Source organism: Papio anubis, chromosome 12 (genome assembly GCF_008728515.1).
Source record: "Papio anubis isolate 15944 chromosome 12, Panubis1.0, whole genome shotgun sequence".
Lineage (NCBI taxonomy): Eukaryota > Metazoa > Chordata > Mammalia > Primates > Cercopithecidae > Papio > Papio anubis.
Window position 1 is genome coordinate 83,695,822 of NC_044987.1, and position 22,198 is coordinate 83,718,019.

General features: G+C 33.4%; 1 long non-coding RNA gene across 1 annotated transcript in view; it reads right to left on the reverse strand.

Annotated features, from left to right (window-relative positions):
* LOC103877600 overlaps positions 1 to 19,842 on the reverse strand; it is a 34,178-nt gene extending 14,336 nt beyond the window's left edge. The window contains exons 1-3 of the long non-coding RNA XR_637365.4: positions 13,083 to 19,842; positions 6,926 to 7,022; positions 6,430 to 6,566 (exon numbers count right to left, since the gene is read on the reverse strand). This is a non-coding gene — a long non-coding RNA (uncharacterized LOC103877600). The remainder of the gene's footprint in view (positions 1 to 6,429; positions 6,567 to 6,925; positions 7,023 to 13,082) is intronic.
* Positions 19,843 to 22,198: the final 2,356 nt, after the last annotated feature.

Genomic DNA, 22,198 nt, shown 5'->3' on the forward strand with positions numbered 1-22,198 from the left:
CTTGCGGTGAGCCAAGATCACTCCATTGCACTCCAGCCTGGGTGACAGAGTGAGACTCTGTCTCAAAAAAAAAAAAAAAAAAGAAAGAAAGAAAATAATTTACTCAAATGACATGTTTGAATGCATGCATGAACCTAACAGAAATAAACAAGACCATGAGAATAGACTAACATACGCCAATGAAATTTATGAATTCAGATGTGGGGGAAATCTAACTTTGAAGAAGGGACTTTGAAATTAATTTTTTAAAAAGAGACTAGTAGAACAACTGTATGCTTTAGCAAAATCATAATTACTTTCAAATTATTGACGTGAAGAAGTTCAATTGATTCTGAAATCCATCTTCATAAAAAATTTCAACATAACATTTTAATGAAATATTACATATAAAGAAAAATTATAGCCTGACACATAATTTAAAGAAGTAAACTTAACCATATTTGGATTAATGGTAAGAAAGATATCCCCAACTATAAATAATTTGTTTTTCTTTTTGTTATTTTTGCTACATGCTAGTGTTAAATTTATCACTGATGACAACTGGAAATAAAGTGAAAGGATTATTTAAACAACTTTGATCAGAACTACATTTAACCGTTAAAAAAATAAAATCTGTATAAAATTATGTTCATATAAACAAGCCCCAGGTTTTCCTTTCAAAAATAAAAAGATCTCATTTGGAATTTTTTTTTTTAATTTTTATTTTTATTATACTTTAAGTTCTAGGGTACATGTGCATAACGTGCAGGTTTGTTACATATGTATACTTGTGCCATGTTGGTGTGCTGCACCCATCAATGCGTCATTTACATCAGGTATAACTCCCAGTGCAATCCCTCCCCCATCCCCCTTCCCCATTATAGGCCCCGGTGTGTGATGTTCCCCTTCCCTAGTCCAGGTGATCTCATTGTTCAGTTCCCACCTATGAGTAAGAACATGCGGTGTTTGGTTTTCTGTTCTTGTGATAGTTTGCTAAGAATGATGGTTTCCAGCTGCATCCATGTCCCTACAAAGGACACAAACTCATCCTTTTTTATGGCTGCATAGTATTCCATGGTGTATATGTGCCACATTTTCTTAATCCAGTCTGCCACTGATGGACATATGGGTTGATTCCAAGTCTTTGCTATTGTGAATAGTGCCACAATAAACATACATGTGCATGTGTCTTTATAGCAGCATGATTTATAATCCTTTGGGTATATACCCAGTAATGGGATGGCTGGGTCATATGGTACATCTAGTTCTAGATCCTTGAGGAATCGCCATACTGTTTTCCATAATGGTTGAACTAGTTTACAATCCCACCAACAGTGTAAAAGTGTTCCTATTTCTCCACATCCTCTCCAGCACCTGTTGTTTCCTGACTTTTTAATGATTGCCATTCTAACTGGTGTGAGATGGTGTCTCATTGTGGTTTTGATTTGCATTTCTCTGATGGCCAGCAATGATGAGCATTTTTTCATGTGTCTGTCGGCTGTATGAATGTCTTCTTTTGAGAAATGTCTGTTCATATCCTTTGCCCACTTTTTGATGGGGTTATTTGTTTTTTTCTTGTAAATTTGTTTGAGTGCTTTGTAGGTTCTGGATATTAGCCCTTTGTCAGATGAGTAGATTGCAAAAATTTTCTCCCATTCTGTAGGTTGCCTATTCACTCTCATGGTAGTTTCTTTTGCTGTGCAGAAGCTCTTTAGTTTAATTAGATCCCATTTGTCAATTTTGGCTTTTGCTGCCGTTGCTTTTGGTGTTTTAGACATGAAGTCTTTGCCCATGCCATTGTCCCTGTTTGCAGATGACATGATTGTATATTTAGAAAACCCCATTGTCTCAGCCCAAAATCTCCTTAAGCTGATAAGCAACCGCAGCAAAGTCTCAGGATACAAAATTAATGTGCAAAAATCACAAGCATTCTTATATGCCAGTAACAGACAGAGAGCCAAATCATGAATGAACTTCCATTCACAATTGCTTCAAAGAGAATAAAATACCTAGGAACCCAACTTACAAGGGATGTAAAGGACCTCTTCAAGGAGAACTACAAACCACTGCTCAGTGAAATAAAAGAGGACACAAACAAATGGAAGAACATACCATGCTCATGGATAGGAAGAATCAATATCGTGAAAATGGCTGTACTGCCCAAGGTAATTTATCGATTCAATGCCATCCCCATGAAGCTACCAATGAGTTTCTTCACAGAATTGGAAAAAACTGCTTTAAAGTTCATATGGAACCAAAAAAGACCCCGCATTGCCAAGACAATCCTAAGTCAAAATAACCAAGCTGTAGACATCATGCTACCTGACTTCAAACTATACTACAAGGCTACAATAACCAAAACAGCATGGTACTGGTACTAAAACAGAGATATAGACCAACGGAACAGAACAGAGTCCTCAGAAATAATACCACACATCTACAACCATCTGATCTTTGACAAACCCGAAAAAAAAAAAACAAGAAATGGGGAAAGGATTCCCTATGTAATAAATGGTGCTGGGAAAATTGGCTAGCCATAAGTAGAAAGCTGAAACTGGATCCTTTCCTTACTCCTTATATGAAAATTAATTCAAGATGGATTAGAGACTTAAATGTTAGACCTAATACCATAAAAACCCTAGAAGAAAACCTAGGTAGTACCATTCACGACATTTGGAAGTTTTATGTAAATCAATATTTAATGTCTTTAATATTTATTTTTCTTATAATGGTATAAATTTTAAGAAAATGATAAATTATGTTATCAACTTTCTTTTTTTATTTATTTTTTATTATACTTTATGTTCTAGGGTACACATGCACAATGTGCAGGTTTGTTACATATGCATACATGTGCCATGTTGGTGTGCTGTACCCATTAACTCGTCATTTACATTAGGTATATCTCCTAATGCTATCCCTTCCCCCTCACCGCACACCACAACAGGCCCCAGTGTGTGATGTTCTCCTTCCTGTATCCAAGTGATCTCATTGTTCAATTCCCACCTATGAGTGAGAATATGTGGTATTTGGTTTTCTGTTCTTGTGATAGCTTGTTGAGAATGATGGTTTCCAGCTGTATCCATGTCCCTACAAAGGACACGAACTCATCCTTTTTTATGGCTGCATAGTATTCCATGGTGTATATGTGCCACATTTTCTTAATCCAGTCTGTCACGGATGGACATTTGGGTTGATTCCAAGTCTTTGCTATTGTGAATAGTGCTGCAATAAACATACATGTGCATGTGTCTTAATAGCAACATGGTTTGTAATCCTTTGGGTATATACCCAGTAATTGGATGGCTGGGTCAAATGGTATTTCTAGTTCTAGATCCTTGAGGAAGCACCATACTGTTTTCCACAATGGTTGAACTAATTTACAGTCCCACCAACAGTGTAAAAGTGTTCCTATTTCTCCACATCCTCTCCAGCACCTGTTGTTTCCTGACTTTTTAATGATTGTCATTCTAACTGGTGTGAGATGGTATCTCATTGTGGTTTTGATTTGCATTTCTCTGATTGCTAGTGATGATGAGTATTTTTTCATGTGCCTGTTGGCTGCATAAATGTCTTCTTTTGAGAAGTGTCTGTTCGTATCCTTTGCCCACTTTTTGATGGAGTTGTTTATTTCTTGTAAATTTGTTTGAGTTCTTTGTAGGTTCTGGATATTAGTCCTTCGTCAGATGAGTAGATTGCAAAAATTTTCTCCCATTCTGTAGGTTCCCTGCTCACTCTGATGGTAGTTTCTTGTGCTGTGCAGAAGCTCTTTAGTTTTATTAGATCCAATTTATCTATTTTGGCTTTTGTTGCCATTGCTTTTGGTGTTTTAGACATGATGTCCTTGCCCATGCCTATGTCCTAAATGGTATTGTCTAGGTTTTCTTATAGGGTTTTTATGGTATTAGGTCTAACATTTAAGTCTCTAATCCATCTTGAATTAATTTTTGTATAGAGTGTAAGGAAGGGATCCAGTTTCAGCTTTCTACTTATGGCTAGCCAATTTTCCCAGCACCATTTATTACATAGGGAATCCTTTCCCCATTTCTTGTTTTTTTTTTCGGGTTTGTCAAAGATCAGATGGTTGTAGATGTGTGGTATTATTTCTGAGGGCTCTGTTCTGTTCCATTGGTTTATATCTCTGTTTTGGTACCAGTACCATGCTGTTTTGGTTACGGTAGCCTTGTAGTATATTTTGAAGTCAGGTAGCATAATGCCTCCAGCTTTGTTATTTTGGCTTAGGATTGTCTTGGCAATGCGGGCTCTTTTTTTGGTTCCATATGAACTTTAAAGCAGTTTTATCCAATTCTGTGAAGAAACTCATTGGTAGCTTCATGGGGATGGCATTGAATCTATAAATTACCTTGGGCAGTATGGCCATTTTCATGATATTGATTCTTCCTATCCATGAGTGTGGAATGTTCTTCCATTTGTTTGTGTCCTCTTTTGTTTCATTGAGTGGTGGTTTGTAGTTCTTCTTGAAGGGGTCATATCAGCTTTCTTATAAATGCCTCCAAATTCCTTTTATTTCAGTTAAATCTTCTATGCAAATATTACTTTTCATAGGGGTAATGATGTGAAAACTTTGAGTAATGCTGAAACAGTGTATCCTGTTTTTCAATTGTCTAGAAATGATAATTATATATGGGATACTAAATTGATCAGCAATGAAGAAATTATGTCAAAATACCTTTGTAGAGCCTTATAAAATAAGAATATGAATATTTTGGCAAAACCAAAAGCGACAATGGAAACAAACAAACATTCACTTGCTCCAAACCAAGTGAATATCTTTTTAGAAAATTGCTGTGTAATAGGCCATGCAGGCTTGCAGTCTGAATCTAAAGATACTGAGGTTTAAATAAAAGTAAAATACTGTATATTAAAGTTCTAAACAAATGAGCTAGCAAATTTATTTCAAACAGGCTTGAATAAATGGATTCAGAAAATGAAAAAGGTTGTTAACAATTTAATCAGGAAGACAGAAATAAACCAAGACTGTCATGACCAAACCAAGAAATAAGGTCACCCCAGCATAAACCAAAATGACAATAACAGTTAATTTACATCATGCTATACAAGACTGTTTTGTAGCAGAGTATTAAAAGACACCAGTCACATAATATGCTGTGTTCCACCAGGCACAAATCACAAAGAATTCAACCCAAATGGTGCCCTATTGTGCAAAGTGATAGACCTGTGCTTACTGTAAGGCAGGCACACTTCTGAGGGCTGTACATTAAATACTTTATTCTCAAAGCAATCCTAAGGTAGGTGCTATTCTTATCCCATTCTACAGATGAAGGAACAAACGGAGCTTGAATATCCTACCAGAGACACACAGATAGTCGTGGTGCTGTGATTTGAATATGGGCAATATAACATTCTATGAATAAGCTATATTGACTCTCTATTAATATTTTTCTTTAGTGTATATTTTAGCAAAGGCCTGAGTATATGAAACTATGTGCTGTGCAGTGTCTCCCTAGAATTTATTCCTTTCAAATACTTTCCATGGCATTACTATGAAATATGCATGCAAAATATACTCAAGTGATTTGAGAACATTTTATAAAGACTAGTTCGAAGCAACAGGTTTTTTACCTATGAAAATTTTAGTTTGAAAGGTGAATAGAAATAAACAAATAACATGGTATATATTTTCTTAGAATTATTCTCCTCTATTTAGTATTCATGTTTTCTATTTCTACTCTCAATGAAGAAGAAAGGAACACTCATGATAAAAGATTCATACCCTCCCTCCTCCAGTCAGTTGAACAGACCATGCTTTTGAACTAATAGCACTCTCCACACACTAAATGTACTTCCAATAAAGTAAGTCCCTGAAGGAAGATTTCAAGTCAATCTTAGTTTAAAACTCAGGCCAAATGTGAAGTAAACCGACTTGCTTATTACTCCTGAGCCTGTGTGTTTAAAACTCGTATTCCCCATAATTTGTTTACCAGACTGTTCTCAGCCATAGATTAAATATGCAGATCAGCCCAAGGGAAGAGTAAATGCACAATTAAAAGGAAGAATAACTGGTGAGAGAAGATGATCCTACGCAGAAAACAGCAAATACCTGAAGTAAGAGTGAGCACGTTTATAATTTGGGATATTTTTGTGAAAGGTGTTCACTTCCCAAACCATAGTCATATTATTAAGACTTCAAGGTTATAAAGAAAGTATAATTTTATCGACTAGACATACTTCCTTTGAGTAAGGTACTTTGATTATTTAGAAAAACTTCTGTGATCTCTAACCTAAATAAAAGCATATCATTTCTGTCTGTATATAAATCCTTTTTGTATATAAATCAAATCAGATAACGAACAAATAAGTGTTTCTGTTTGTCCATTATTACATCACATAAAAAGGACAAGATGAATTTTTATAAACTCTGAGTGTACTTAGAATGGTTTGGCTTAGAATATAGATTAGATAGAATACCAGATAATCACTCTGGATCTCTGAAGAAGTATCCTCAGGGCCTTGAGAGGGATTAGCAGTCACACTAATGAGTGCCTGGAGAAATCCAGGGACCTTGGATGCTTGTCAAAGAACAGGCCATCATCGATCTAGGCAACCTTGAAAGACAGAGTCAAACAAGAAAGATCCATGAAATTGCCTACTCCAGGAGACCTGACCTAGCATTAATATGTCATAAATAAAGAAGACAAAAGTGGTTCCAAATAAGAATGTCAAATAATTATAGCAGGAACTAATTCTCTGGATTTTCTGGGATCAATTTTGAAGTCATGTTGCTGCTTATTCAGCAGCTCTGTGTAGTGGGCACCAAAGTGACTCCCCTAAAGATGCTTAATGTCTCCACAGGAAAGGCCAGGAATCATCCAACCTGCCCATAAAGTTTTATTGGAAACCAGTGCTGTTTATTGTGTAGTAAAAGCACACAACCTCTTCTAGAAATTCTTTAGAAAGCACTCACCCCACTGATGGTGGTGGGTACAGTCTAGCAGACTCTGTGCCGTTACTGGGAGTTGTATTTCTTCAAAAGGCATTACTGTTTTTGGGTTGTGAAATGCCTATTTTTAAAACATAGAAAATTCAGACACAATATACAAATAAAGAATGCTGAAAGTACCTTATACTAATAAAGAACAAATTCAATATTAGCACTTTTTCTCCAAGAGAAATAGAGCAATAGGACCTAATTTACATTTTATCCATTTTATTTAAATCATTATCTTTTTGCAAATACTTTTTGGGATTTTAACAAATTTTCAGTTGTAACCATAACAGGTAAATCTAGTAATAAATGTTATAATGAGGTAAGTTTTTCTACATTTATTAAAAGTACTAAATATGCCACATGATCTAATCTTAATACTTTTAAAATGTAGCCAGCCGTATACTTAAATCTGAGAGAACCCCTATTGCACATTGGCATACAATTAAAGGAAGAAACTATCATAAGAAAAAAATTAATAATATGCTTGATATAGAAAGAAAATGTTTTTTAAAAAGTCAAAGTCCTAGCAGTCCTAGTAGGACAAGGATGCACACAAGTGTGAGATTTTATATCTCACTCTAGATGACTATGGCTTTATAAGGAATAACAATATTAATGTTATTTTTAAAAATATACTTTTATAAATACAAGTTATATTTTATCAAATCCTAATGTTTTGAGAGCATAGAATGAATAATTTTGGGGCTATGTTTCTCAAGTAAAATTTCAAAGTTTGGTAGCTTGACATACATTTTGAATAATTTTATATGGTTACTGAACAAACACACAAAATTTTTGTAAATATCCCTCTATTCCCAGGTGCTTCTTTTAGGAAAATTACTTCATTGAATATTTGAATATTCTATTGCATCTCAGAATAGTTATATAGTCATCCCTGTGAATTTTCAGCTCTGAAGATAGAGATCACATACGACAAGTTAACTGATGGGGTCCTACTTCAGGATCAATCATTTCACCCAAACTCTCCACAGTCTATATTGTGACAGAGAATCAGAAATGCATCTGAAGCCTCCTATAACGTCTTTGAAAGAAGAAAGAAAAGACAAAAACATTTTTCAGCAGTGTTTTGCTTCAGAGACATGAAAGAGAACCATAAGCATGCTCATTGTAACAACAATATATGTGAGTTATGGTTCAGCCTGGGCTCACATTGCAGAATTATTAAGTACTTTCATAACCTAGAGGAAGGGGGGCAACGGTAGGCATAGTTTGCATAGGAACAAAATTGACAATAATGAAACTGTCTGCAGAAAGCATGCGGGTATGAGAGTGCCAGTCTCTATATAAATATTATTAGATATGTTTAATTTTCTATAATGTAGATAAAAATAAATATAAATAAAATATTCATCATGCATCTTAAGGGATCATCATGTACACTCTCAGTTAGGAAACCACTATATTACATGAGAGAAATGTATTCTTTAAACACTAGCAGATTTGTATATCTCGCTATGGAAAATATATATATATAATTATATATATATGTTATTTCAATCTGGCAGTATAAATCAGATTGACAACAAGATAATATTAGTGAACATCTTTAATTTGTAGTAAAAGGTTAATAATTCTAAGCGTCTGGATATTTCCATGGGTTTCAGAGAGCTTTGTTTTGTCTTCTAAATAGTCATTGAATTCTTTATTCATATCAGTTATACTTTAATCTGCAAGGCAATCACGAGGCAGTGGGAAGTGTAATAGACTGGGGCTGGGCCTAGGTTTTTACTCTAGCTTTGCAGTTATTTTACCATTTATTCAACAAAAGCTCCAGCCTAGACACTGAGATACAGTACTAAATAAAACATACCACTGTTCTGACATCACAAGGCAATGAGCAATTCACTTCACAGCATTTGGTCTTATTTCCTTCATGATTTTTTTTTCTACTATATTCAGTATAGTTTTAGTGACATATTCTTGGCATTTCAATTCCTGACATCTTGAGAATAAATATTTTTTCAATGACAAATAATACAATGAAGTGGAGAACTTAAAATATGATTTAAACCACTGTCTTAGTCTATTCAAACTACCTTAACAAAGTATTTGACACTGAATAATTAATAAACAACAGAAATTTACTTCTCCCAAATTCACAAATCTGGGAAGCCCCAGATCAAGTCTCCAGTAGATTCAGTGTTTAGTGAGGGATCATTTTGTAAAAACGGTGCCTTCAACGTGCGTTCTCACATGGCAAAAGGTGGCAACAAACTCCCCCAGTCCTCTTTTAAAAGGGCATCAATACCATTCACAAGGACTCCACCGTTATGACCTAATCACCTTCCAAAGACCCCACCTCTTAATACCAACACTTTAGGAGATTAGTTTTCAACATAAAACTTTGGAGAAACACATTCAGACAGTAGCAATACACTTTCAGCACAAATGTTCTATAAAACCACTTTTCATAAGTAGAAACAAACTCAAAGATTGTAAGTAAATATGCTTTTCTGATGCTAGGGGAGTTATATTAAAAGATAAGAGAGTTTCAAGGGATGTATATCTGCTCACTAAAAACATTCATAATAATTAAAATGTATTGAAAACCCAAACTGTATACAGCCTTGTAATTAGTAGATAATTTATAAAATAAAAACCCCTCATCTTAAGATATTATCAACAAATCCATAGAGTTAAAGGAGAATAATTTCAGATGTTATGTTTTGAAAATCCATCATAATATAATTTTTGATTCACTTCCCTGGAAGAATTTTTATCAGGTTTGAGTAAACCTCTTTGTGGAAATCTGAATTGCTTTGCCAAATTAAAATTTTCAAGTTTAGTTCTAGAGGAATGCAATCAAGTAACAGCTCTAGTTTCAAAATAAACACTTTGGCTCAGTTTTTTTAAAAAAATATTTCATTTGGATAGTTCTGAGTTAAAATAAATGATACACAAATTCACAGAAAACTATGTATTTCTGAATTCTACAGTTAAAAATGTGAAAAGCATATAGGCCACTTATAATTAGGTTAACATTAATTTGTTTACTTATTGTTTTAAGGGGAGCTATAAGGCATGCAATAACCTTTGATGGTAGACTGACCATGATATAAATAGTAAAATTTTATTGAACAGCATGCTTAAATTTTATGTCAACAGGGAAGTCATGTATATTTATATTTGTGTGTGTGTTTGTGTCTATAGTAAGTACTGTCTTTCTCTGTTTAGGCATACCTATATATTTTACCGTCCATATTTATAAATACAAGTAGAACTCTATTTGCCTATAAATACACATACATAAGGCTCTTCTATCCAGCACGTTTCTTGAAATTTCAAAGGAAATGCTACTGAGAATAGAATTTCAAAGTGAAATGCATCATAACACCAGTGGACCCATTTGGAAGCAAAAGTTGAAATAGTTCAACTTTGAGCAGAATTTCGATATTATATATGTCTTACATCTCACTTCTAATTTGTTCACCACCAGTTATTGAGATTTCCGTAATTCTCATTCCATTCTATAAAACCCAAGTGATTTTTTTTTTAGTAAAGAAAGTATGCCTAATTTAGCTTGATATAAACTATGACTCATAAACCTTTTGGGACAGAAGAATAACTTGTAGCTAGTATGTATGTGGGTGTGGATGGATGGATAGATTGATGGATGATTGATAGATTCCTTGACTACACCTCAGATATTCTACTGATTCTACTACTCAAGGAATCACTCTAGTCAAAAAAAAGAAAAAAAAAAACTCACAAGGAGAGGAGATGTACAACTTTGTATGAAAAAAGAATTGTGTAATGCAGATAAAACAAAATTATGGTCAAATATTTTCAATTACTACATCATAAAGACTCACTGAATTTTCAAGAAAAGACTTTGAAAAGGAAGCTGTTTTTAAAAATTCAAATCTGTTTAATTAGATCCCATTTGTCAATTTTGGCTTTTGTTGCCATTGCTTTTGGTGTTTTAGACATGAAGTCCGTGCCCATGCCTATGTCCTGAATGGTATTATCTAGGTTTTCTTCTAGGGTTTTTATGGTATTAGGTCTAACATTTAAGTCTCTAATCCATCTTGAATTAATTTTCGTATAAGGAGTAAGGAAAGGATCCAGTTTCAGCTTTCTACTTATGGCTAGCCAATTTTCCCAGCACCATTTATTAAATAGGGAATCCTTTCCCCATTTCTTGTTTTGTCAGGTTTGTCAAAGATCAGATGGCTGTAGATGTGTGGTATTATTTCTGAGGGTTCTGTTCTGTTCCACTGGTTTATATCTCTGTTTTAGTACCAGTACCATGCTGTTTTGTTTACTGTAGCCTTGTAGTATAGTTTGAAGTCAGGTAGCATGATGCCTCCAGCTTTGTTCTTTTGACCTAGGATTGTCTTGGCAATGCTAAAGAGCTTCTGCACAGCAAAAGAAACTACCATCAGAGTGAACAGGTAACCTACAGAATGGGAGAACATTTTTGCAATCTACTCATCTGACAAAGGACTAATATCCAGAACCTACAAAGAACTCAAACAAATTTATAAGAAAAAAACAACCCCATAAAAAAGTGGGCAAGGGATATGAACAGACATTTCTCAAAAGAAGACATGCATACAGCCAACAGACACATGAAAAAATGCTCATCATCACTGGCCATCAGAGAAATGCAAATCAAAACTACAATGAGATACCATCTCACACCAGTTAGAATGGCAATCATTAAAAAGTCAGGAAACAACAGGTGCTGGAGAGGATGTGGAGAAATAGGAACACTTTTACATTGTTGGTGGGATTGTAAACTAGTTCAACCATTATGGAAAACAGTATAGACATTCCTCAAGGATCTAGAACTAGAAGTACCATATGACCCGGCCATCCCATTACTGGATATATCCAAAGGATTACAAATCATGCTGCTATAAAGACACAAGCACACGTATGTTTATTGCAGCACTATTCACAATAGCAAAGACTTGGAATCAACCCAAATGTCCATCCCATTACTGGGACAAATGTCCTTACTAAGGGCCCATATTACCTTTCCATTGCAAATATTAATAAACTAGATTTTAAGGCTACTCTCAAATATGTACATAATAAAAATACAAAAGTTTAACAGAGTATGAAAATACATATGAGCACAAGAAAAAAATATATATGCTATACAAATAGACAAAATTGCGTTTGTCTGTTATCTACACATATTCTTCTGGGGAAAGCCCTGGGAGAATCACATATGTACTATTGTTTGACCTTCGCTGCTACTCATAAATGGTAGTACTTTTTACTATTACTAGTAAATGATTTACTATTACTAGTAAAAAGTGAATGTTTCTTCATCACCTCCTGGATTCCAGGAAAATACACACACATACACACACACACAAATGAAGAGAATTGTTTTAGTAGTGCAGACCACATTTTAAAAAGGTGTTTTACATTTCCTAGCAAATCAACTCTCTTGTGTTGAGATGACACTAGAAGAGGAGGAAATGCACAATGATTTTAAAGAAAATAAAATCGTGTCCATGTGTTCCCAGAGGAATTATCTCCTATTTGATGAGATAATTTCCTCTAATTGAGAATAAAAGTTTACTACCTTCACGATGAACCAAATCTAATGGCAAATTTTTAGCCTTCCTCTCTCCCCATGACTAGATCATAATCAGTATTTACCTAATAGAAGTAGCAATAAAATTGAATCATCAAATGCTACAACAGCCCTGTAATATTTCTTAATATTCACAATGGACTTTGAATGTATAACACTTACATAAACAATTATGAAGATGTGGTTTAGAATAGTCAGTGAAACCCCAAAATAGAATCAAATGTGTTGTTCCTTAAATATAGTAAATTATAGTATATTTTAAATTAATATCATTTACTAACACTGTTACGGGGCATGTTCTATCTCAATAGAACTATTTTATTTTTATTCACAGTGAGCAGGTAGCTTACTTTGTTCAATACATTATTTCAAAGAACTCTTTGAATATAGGGTAGAAAAAAATTCTCTTGGCTTGGCTCGTATTTTGAGACCTTAATACAACATTAATCTGATATTTAAAAACTGCCAAAGGAAGTTTCTAAAGATATCGCCTAAAGCTTGAGAACAAGACATTAATATTCTGAGTTTTAAAAAAATCATGATAATCTTTTTAAATACCTTCAGTATTCATTCAAATCTCTGTTTTTTGTTCGTTTTGTTTCGAGACCTAAGGAGAAAAGCATTAGAAGTAGTTTAATGCCTTAGATTCTCCCCAGACAAGACTCTCATAGGTAAGAGGCCCAGCAATGTTGCTGTTTCAAGTGAGGTTGCCTAGCAACCAGCCACCCGTGCTCCACAGTGCATTAGTGCCAAGCTCAACTAGCCTGGAGATCAATTATAAAGACAAAAAAATGAAGACAAAAAATGAAAATGTTGGTGAAGTGCCCCATGGAGTAAAAGAGTATTTGGGTATTACAGGGTAAAACTACTGTAAAATACCTCTCCTTATATCTTTTCTTTCAGAAACACATGTATACAAAGATCTCAATAAAGAAAACTTTACCAGTTACAAAAGTCACAAGCATTTTTGGTCTATAAGTAAAAATTAGTGATCTTTTTATATTGTATCTAGCAACCTCTGATGTGACAAGGAAGATGTTTGGTTTTTTGTTTTGCTTCTTTTAAAATGCAGTTTTGTATGTTATGGAAACTTTGAAGAAATGATTTCTGTGATCATTAAGATATGGTTTAAACTGATATATTGAGGAAGAAACCACTTAGTCTATGGATTAAACAGTCACTCCATTCCTTTGCTTCTTAAGTTTTTTAACCTCTCTTTGGAACTATTAAGCAAGGGACCATGCAAATTAAGTGGCAGTAAAGTAAAAACCAATCACATCCCAAGTCTGATTGCATATTTTATCTATAAAACAAGAAGTTTGGAAGAGATGTTCTCCAGGTTCCTTCCAGCCCCATTTTCCACTCTTCTAGCCTACTGTAATTTCTCATTTTACATTTTCCAGAAGTACTTTTTTTCTCATACCAGTAGTTCCCAAACTAAAAGATGGTCTCCATTTAATGATCATAAAACAAATTATCACAATGTTCAGTGTTAATTTGAATTATGACCACAAAAGTAAATAAATATTAATATATATTAGATATATGTAATAGTTCACTAGAGTTGCCATAATAAATTATTATATACTTGGTGACTTAAAAGTAACATATATTTATTTTTTCACAGTTTTGAGGTCGGAAGTCTAAAATCAAGGTATTGACATTGTTAGTTTCTTCTAAAGGCTTTAAGAGAGAATGTGTTTTACATTTTTCTAATTGCTAATAGCTTTTACTATTCCTGGGTCCTTGGCTCATAGATACATCACTCCAATCTTCACCTGCATCTTCACATAGCTTTCTAATTTGTGTCCTGATTTGTCTCAAATATCTTTATTCTTCCTTTTATTAGGATTCTGTTTTTTAGATTTAGAGTCCACCCTAAATCCAAGATGATCACATATCAAGTTCTTTAATTATATCTGCAATGACTCTATTTCAAAATAAGGTTACATTCACAGGTATTGAGAGTTAAGGCTTGTAAATATGTTTTCTGGGAGTAGAAAATTTAATTTACTACAGTATAATTTCCTTAACATTTTACTTATACAATTTTCATTAAAAATTCAGTATAAGAGGGAAGTACTAGAAAAACTAGCAGGGAATAAGTTTCATACTGATATTTTAATATGATAAACAATTTTGCTTTGCTTTAATATATAAACAAAGTTTCTGATGCTATTATATAGAAAACACATTTTTCTATTATGACTTCAATATGATGCAGAGAATAAGGTTTCTAATAATTATCTTTTAGGAAGTGATAGCTCATACTTTAAAATCTCCCAGAGAGCAGTTGCAAATGCTTGTGTAAAGTAGACAAGTCTTGGTAACACTCTAAAGCTGTTTTTTTCAGTGAAGAGAAGGTTAGCATTACAACATATGTAACTGTCCATTGAGAACCAATAATAAAAAATAAATTTCTGTGTTGTTATCACAATTACTACAATTGATGGAGTAAAGCAAATTGTTAAATAAGAAGACGAAATCCTCATCTTTTTATATATTTAACATATCAACTTGTTCTGTTTGCTTTACAAATTCATGTGATAGACATTATTATCCTTACTTTGGAGGAAACTGAGGCATATAGAAATTATATAACTTGAACAAGATCTCAAAGCTTGTATTTGGCTTGAGTGCTATAGAACAAGAGAGTTGTCTTTGTTTTGTTTAATTGGGTATACATACACCTTTGCAATATCTAGCTCAACTGTTCTAAAATCATTGCCAATTGTATTGGTTAGGGATCTCCAAAGAGACAGAACCAATAGAATATATACAGGACAGATAGAGAAATAGATAATAGATGATAGATAGGTAGATTGATTGATAGATAAGAAGGGATTTATTGAGGGAATTCTCTCACAAAATTATGAAGGCTGAGAAATCCCATGATATGTTATCTGCAAGCCAGAGAATCAGGAAAGCCAGTAGTGTGACTCAGTCCAAGTCTGAATGCTTCAAAACAAGGAAGGTGATGATCAAACTTTCAGTTTGAGGCTGAAGGCCTGAGAACTCTGCACGTCACTGGTATAAGTTGTGGATATCAAAGGCCAGAGAACCTGGAGTTCTAATTCTCAATGGCAGGGAAGAAAAGAGTCCCAGTTCCGGAGACAGATGGAGAATTAGCCTTTCCACTGCCTTTTTTGTTTTATTCAGTCTTTTTGTTCTATCAGAGCTCTCAGCTAATTGGATGGTACCCACCCACATAGGCTGAAGGTGGGTCTTCTACTCAGTTTGCTAGTTCAAATGACAATCGCTTTTGGAAAGACCCTCACAGACATACCCAGATATAATGCTTTGCCAACTACTTGGGGGTACCTTAATAGAGTCCTAAAATTAGGACTCTAAAATTAACACCTAAAATTAGAACACTTAAAATTAACCATCACATAAATCATGATATATCTTAATATGAATGTAATCATGAATATAAACAAAATACCCACATTCTCTATTATTAGATATATTTACAAAATTCTAGCATATAATCTCTCTATAGATTATTGCACAAATAAAAATATAGAATTAACAGTACACTTTATAGTGAATAAAAATTAAATAAACTTCATCTGTGGATATCATCAGGGGTTCATTGGTCTATTTTGGTGGCTCCCAAAGGCCAATGGGTCAATGGAGGATCAAAGATGTTTTCACCGACCTTTTGCAAAACAAAATATTTTTTAAATGTTACACACATTTGGTTATTTTATAGAAGAAAAAGTCTTCACTGTGTTTAACAACTCACATTAATAAGTAGATTACTGCAAGTTGGAATTTTAAGATGTATATGAAAATCTAACATTTATTGACATTTATTTAAATGTAATATACACTTTATGGGCTATTACTCATGAAATCTTCACAATTATGAAATGTGGGGGCTGCCTTTTTGGACTATGAGAATTGGAGTCACACACCAGGAATCATAGAGCAGAGCTGCTATAATGTCTGATGATATACCTCTAGAAATTTGTAAATGAGAAAAATAAATTTCTGCATGCATGATCTCTGTTAATTTCACTATTATTTTACTGCAGTCTAAACTTATCATCCCTGAAAAAAAGTAGTTATCATTTATTTGACAAATAAACAGCCTATGCAAAGAGTTGAAATGACCAAGATCACACAGCTGATAGATACACATCTGGGATGGAAATGCAGCTGTCTATAATGTTGAGACAACAGCACATATAGTTTGCCATTCTACACAAATAAAAATAGAAAGTAATAAAACACATGTTTCTACTGAGTGGAGTCATTTTTTATAGGTTAATATTTCCTTTTCTCTGCATTTTCCAGTTAATGCATCACATACTGGATTACTATACAAGACCTATCATTGTTTAGAAAAAAATATATTTCATATGCATTATTTTTTATTTTTACATCTCAATCTGAACAAATTTTAGTCCTACAATTTAAAACAAAAGTGGATTTTTGTATTAGTAAAAATAATGTTTCATATAAGCAAAATGTTTCAAATTTTTAGACAATGTCAACAGCAAATTCAGTCTTAAATATGTTTTACCTATTACTCAAGCTTTCAAGCAATTTAATGATTTAGAAATGATGTTTTGACATTAATATTTTAAACATAAACATAAACATTCAAACATGTTTAGCAAATTATAAAAAATGTATTCTGTGCATTTTTTGCTGTCAAAACTGCTATAAAAGTAGCAACTTCTCATTTTTTCATATTCTTATGAGTATTCTGCAATAGATCTTCTAGAAAAGAGCTGAAGTTATATTCATTGGTATGTTTGAGTCTAGGTCATGATTTCTTTGTACCTGAACTATTTTTTGGCATAGTTCACTAAGTTGCCATGACAATATGAATTTTAAAAATTAGAAAAACACCTTTCTAGAGAGTGCTTTTATTGTTGTTGATACAATTATAGGGACTAAGAGCATTACATTGAAGTGAAATTGATTTATATTTAACTCCAAGTGTACTGGCTGTGTGGCTTTGGGCAAAGTATTAAGGCTCTTATATAAGCCTTATTTTCTTCATCTGTAAAATTGTGATAATAGGACAATTTACTACATATGATTGTACTGTGTGAATTAAATGAGAAAAATACACAAAAAGGTTTTGGCCAGGAACTTAATGAGCTCCTAGAATGTGCAGAGGCCCAAGAAACAGGGAATTCAAGACAGGGAGACATGAAGGATAAATTCTAGGAAGATGTAGAAAAGAAAATCCAAGGACATCAGCTCTGAGGAGGATATTATCAGTCACCCATTCAGGTGAGAGTAGTCCGGAAACCTGGGTGAGGTCTTCATAAGAACGTCATTGGTAGAATAACTGATAGTTATGAAAATATTTCTATGTTTACAGTTCTGAGGGAGAGTCTGAGGAGGCTGAATAATGCACATATAAAAACCTAGGAGAATGGGACATGAGGGTGATAGTCATATTCTGATCTTGGGCAGGGATGGGGGAGAAAGGAAAGCAGGACAACCTTTCAGATGTACAGCTTGAAGGAAGGTTGTATGACCCCAGTGGGCTTGTTTGAGGGAAGCTGTATAAAAATTCACCCAGAACTTTTGTTCCTACTAGCATAGCTAGTAAATTGAAACGTCATATGATTTTTAAAAAGCAGAGACAGTGTGCCTTTAGTTAAATAACAAAGCCTACTAGGTTGCTTTAATCTTAGCAGATACCATGATCTGGCAGAAATAAAGAATAAAGAAACCTGCTTTGCTACATAAAGAATTAAAATGCAATATAGCAGCTGCTGAAATAACATGTGTAAATCACAACAGAAATACCAAAGAGATTAAAACCAATTGCAAGTGATACAGAAATTTTCATGGTATAGATGCTTTGAAGTTGGGCCTTGGTATAGAAAAGTAAGATGGGTAGCAGGGCAGATAATCAGCATGTGCCCAGGTAGCAATGAGGAAAGAGAGAGAGCAGGTGAGGGAAAGACACAGATTTAGTGAGAAGTAGGTAAATGACGGAATGAGAATAACACAGTAGATTGATTCCTGATTTTAAAAGACTTTGCTCCAGAATAATGAACTTTGCTTTAAGAAATGAAATGCTTTTAAGTTAGATAAAGTTATTCTCAAAACAGATGTTTTAGAAAGACACTAACTTTTCTGACAGTGTTTAAATTGTATTGGGATATAAAGCATCATGAGTAGCAAAGGCAAAAAAAATTAACAACAGAATTAAAAACATATGTACTAGTTATTAGGATTACCGTAGCAAATTGCCACAAATAGTGGCTAAAAACAACAGAAGTCTATTCTCTCACAGTGTTGGAAGCTAGCTGTTTGAAATAAAGGTGTCCATGGACCATGCTCCCAATGAAGATTCTAGGGATGAATTCTTCCCTGTTTCTTTCTCACTTCTGCTGGTTCACAGCAATACCTGGCAACCATTAGCATTACTCCAATCTCTGTGTCAATCTGCACATGGCCTTCTCCCCTGTGTTTATGTCTGTGTCTCTTCTCTTTTTGTAAGAATACTTGACATATTGGATGTAGGGCCTAATTTAGTCCAGTAAGACTCAATCTTAACTTGATTACATCTGCACAAACCTTACTTCTACATAAGATTATAGTCTAAGGTTCTGTGTGGACATAATATTTGGAGGAGTGTGCTATTCAACCTACTGTAGTCATCCCTATGTCTCTCCCAAAATTTATATTTGCTCGTGTGCCAAATTTATTCTCCTAATCCTAACATCCCCATTAATTTTTAGCTAATTCCAAAATCTCATCTAAATGTCATCAACTCAAAATGTTCCAAATCTCATTATCTAAATAAACCTAAGTCATAGGTGCTGGCCAAATTTCATCTGCACTTAATGATATAACTATTTTTGCTACTGGTCATTGTTGTTATAACTATATAACTTAAATTGTCAATAATTAATAAAAATAGTGCAAAAATAGATTTTTGGTGACTTATGTCTGGTGGGATAATACGCTAAACACAAAATAGTATCTGCTGTGTAATTCCATTTATATAAAGTTCAGAGCTAAAAATACTAACCTGTACTGTTAGAAGTCAGAAGAGTGAGTACTTCTTTGGGACAAAGGCATAAAATGGAAATGATAAGAAATATAAGGGAGATTTCCGAAGTGAAAGAAATGTTTTTTGTTTGTTTGTTTGTTTGTTTGTTTTTATCTTGAGTTGGGTAATAGTTACAGAAGTGTATACATTTTTGAAAATATACCAAGCTACATAATTAAGCTTTATGCATTTTCAGAAATTATTTAAAAATAAGTCAGCCAGGCACAGGGGTTCACGTCTGCAATCCCAGCACTTTGGGAGGCTGTGACAGGCAGATATCTTGAGCCCAAGAGTTCAAGACCAGTCTGAGCAATATGGCAAAACTGTGTCTCCACCAAAAAAAGAAACATTAGCCAGACATGGTGGCACATGCCTGTAGTCCTAGATACTCAGGAGACTGAAGGGGGAGGATGACTTATCCCTGACGGCAGAGGTTGCAGTGAGCTGAAATCATGCTGCTGAACTTCATCCTGGGTGGCAGAGCCAGACCCTGTCTCAAAAAAAAAAAAAAAAAAAAAAAGAAAAAAAATGTTTAAGTAATACATAAAGTTTTAAAAGTATAAATTTTCAATATGAAAACTTTTCTCAGTGCATTCAACAAACTTAACAAATAAGATGCATAAAAATTTGTGAAGCAAACAGAGGAGAAGCAAGTGTAAATGATTGGTAGAAAGTCATACTCTAGAAAAATTATTCTTCATATTGCTTCACAGAGCATTTATTTGCAGCAGAGAAAATATTATGTCTATGGTTTATGAAATAACTTCAGAACATTATTTATTAGAATGTAGTTCAAGTACCATTTACTGATATTGGAATACATATTTATCTGTTTAATATATTTTATTTCAAACATGTATGTCACTTTAAAATTATTTCTCGCTTATATAATTTTTCATTAACCCACAAACTTTCTGCAGTGATAGTATTAAAATGAGAACCTTTTCAGTATATATACTAACATTATTCCATTAATATGTATCAGAAAAATTCACTTAAAAAGTCTGACAGCATTTGTGCTAAGTGACAGTGAGGATGTAAATATAAAGTTAGATCCTTAAACTCTTCGTTCCTATGCTTTATTCCTTTTCAAAATTGATCTGATAACTTTAAGGAGGTCAGGATTGAGATATAGGATACAAATGGCCAATTCTATTAAATATATTTTGAAAACTCAATATTTATTCAAGTATATTTAATAAAGTAAACCTGGCTTTATTTAAAAATGTTACTTGTTAAGTGAGTTATTCAGTAAAACTTTTAAATAAGAAATTAATTTAAAATTTTTACAAGTGTAAATATAAAGCTGTGAAACAAGACAAAAATGGTAATGGTTAACTAAGATGATGCAATACATTCTAATGTGGAAAAAAATGATTTTCTTTTATTCCAGGGTAATGAATTAGAGGCCTTTAGCATGCATCAGTCACTTGGAAATAGCAAGATAGTGCATAAAGATTAATTATATGAAAAGGAAAAAGGGAACCCACCAGAATTGTTGCAGGGAAGCACAAAGAGATCCAAGAAAAGGTTAAAAATGAACACAAAGAGATTTCTAAAGCAATTCAGGAAATGACAGAAGAAATAAATATCTTAACAGAAAAGATGAGCTTCTGGAATTAAAAAGTCAGAGCTTCCTAAACTCACTTAAGAAATTTCAAAATACAAATGAAAGCTTTATCAATAGACTAGGACAGGCAGAGGAAAGAATTGCAGAGCTTGAAGATTAATCTTTCAAACTAATCTAGTTAGGGAAATATAAAGAAAAAAAGCATTTTAAAAAATTAAAGTCATTGAGAAATATGGGATTATGTAAAATGAACAAATCTATGAATTACTGGCATTTCTGACAGGAGGAGGAAATTGTAAAAAAATTAGAAAACATATTTGAGGGAATCATTCAAAAAAAAATAATCTTGTTAGACAAGTATACATCCAGATACAAAAAAATCCAGAGAACACCTTTGAGACATTATATATGATGAACATCACCAAGGAATATGATCACCAGGCTGTCCAAGGTCAACACTGGAAAAAAAAATTAAAGGCATATATCAGATGATGCAAACTTTAAACCAACAATAGTAAAAAGGAACAGAGAAAGGTATTACATAATAATAAAATATTCAATTAAACAGGAAGACTTAACTATCTTAATACATACTTACCAAACACTGGAGAACCTAGATTCATAAAACAAGTACTTCTAGACCCCAGAAAAACTTAGAAAGCCATACAATAATAGTGAGGGATCTCAACACACTGATAGTGTTAAACATATTACTGAGGAAGAAAACTAACGACAAAACTCTAGACTTAAACTCAACACATGGCCAATTGCACATAATAAACATCTACAGAATACTTAACCCGTCAACTGCAGAATATATATCTTCTCATCTGCACATGGAACATACTCCAAAGTCGACCACATGGACCATAAAATAAGTCTCAATAAATTTAAAAAATTGAAATTTTACCATTATATACTCAGATCATAATGGAATTTAAATAGAAATCAATGCCAAGAAGATCTCTCAAAATCACACAATTACATGGAAATTAAACAACTTGCTTCAGAGTGACTTTTGGGTGAACAACACATTTAAGGAAGAAATACAAAAAGATTTTGAAATAAGTG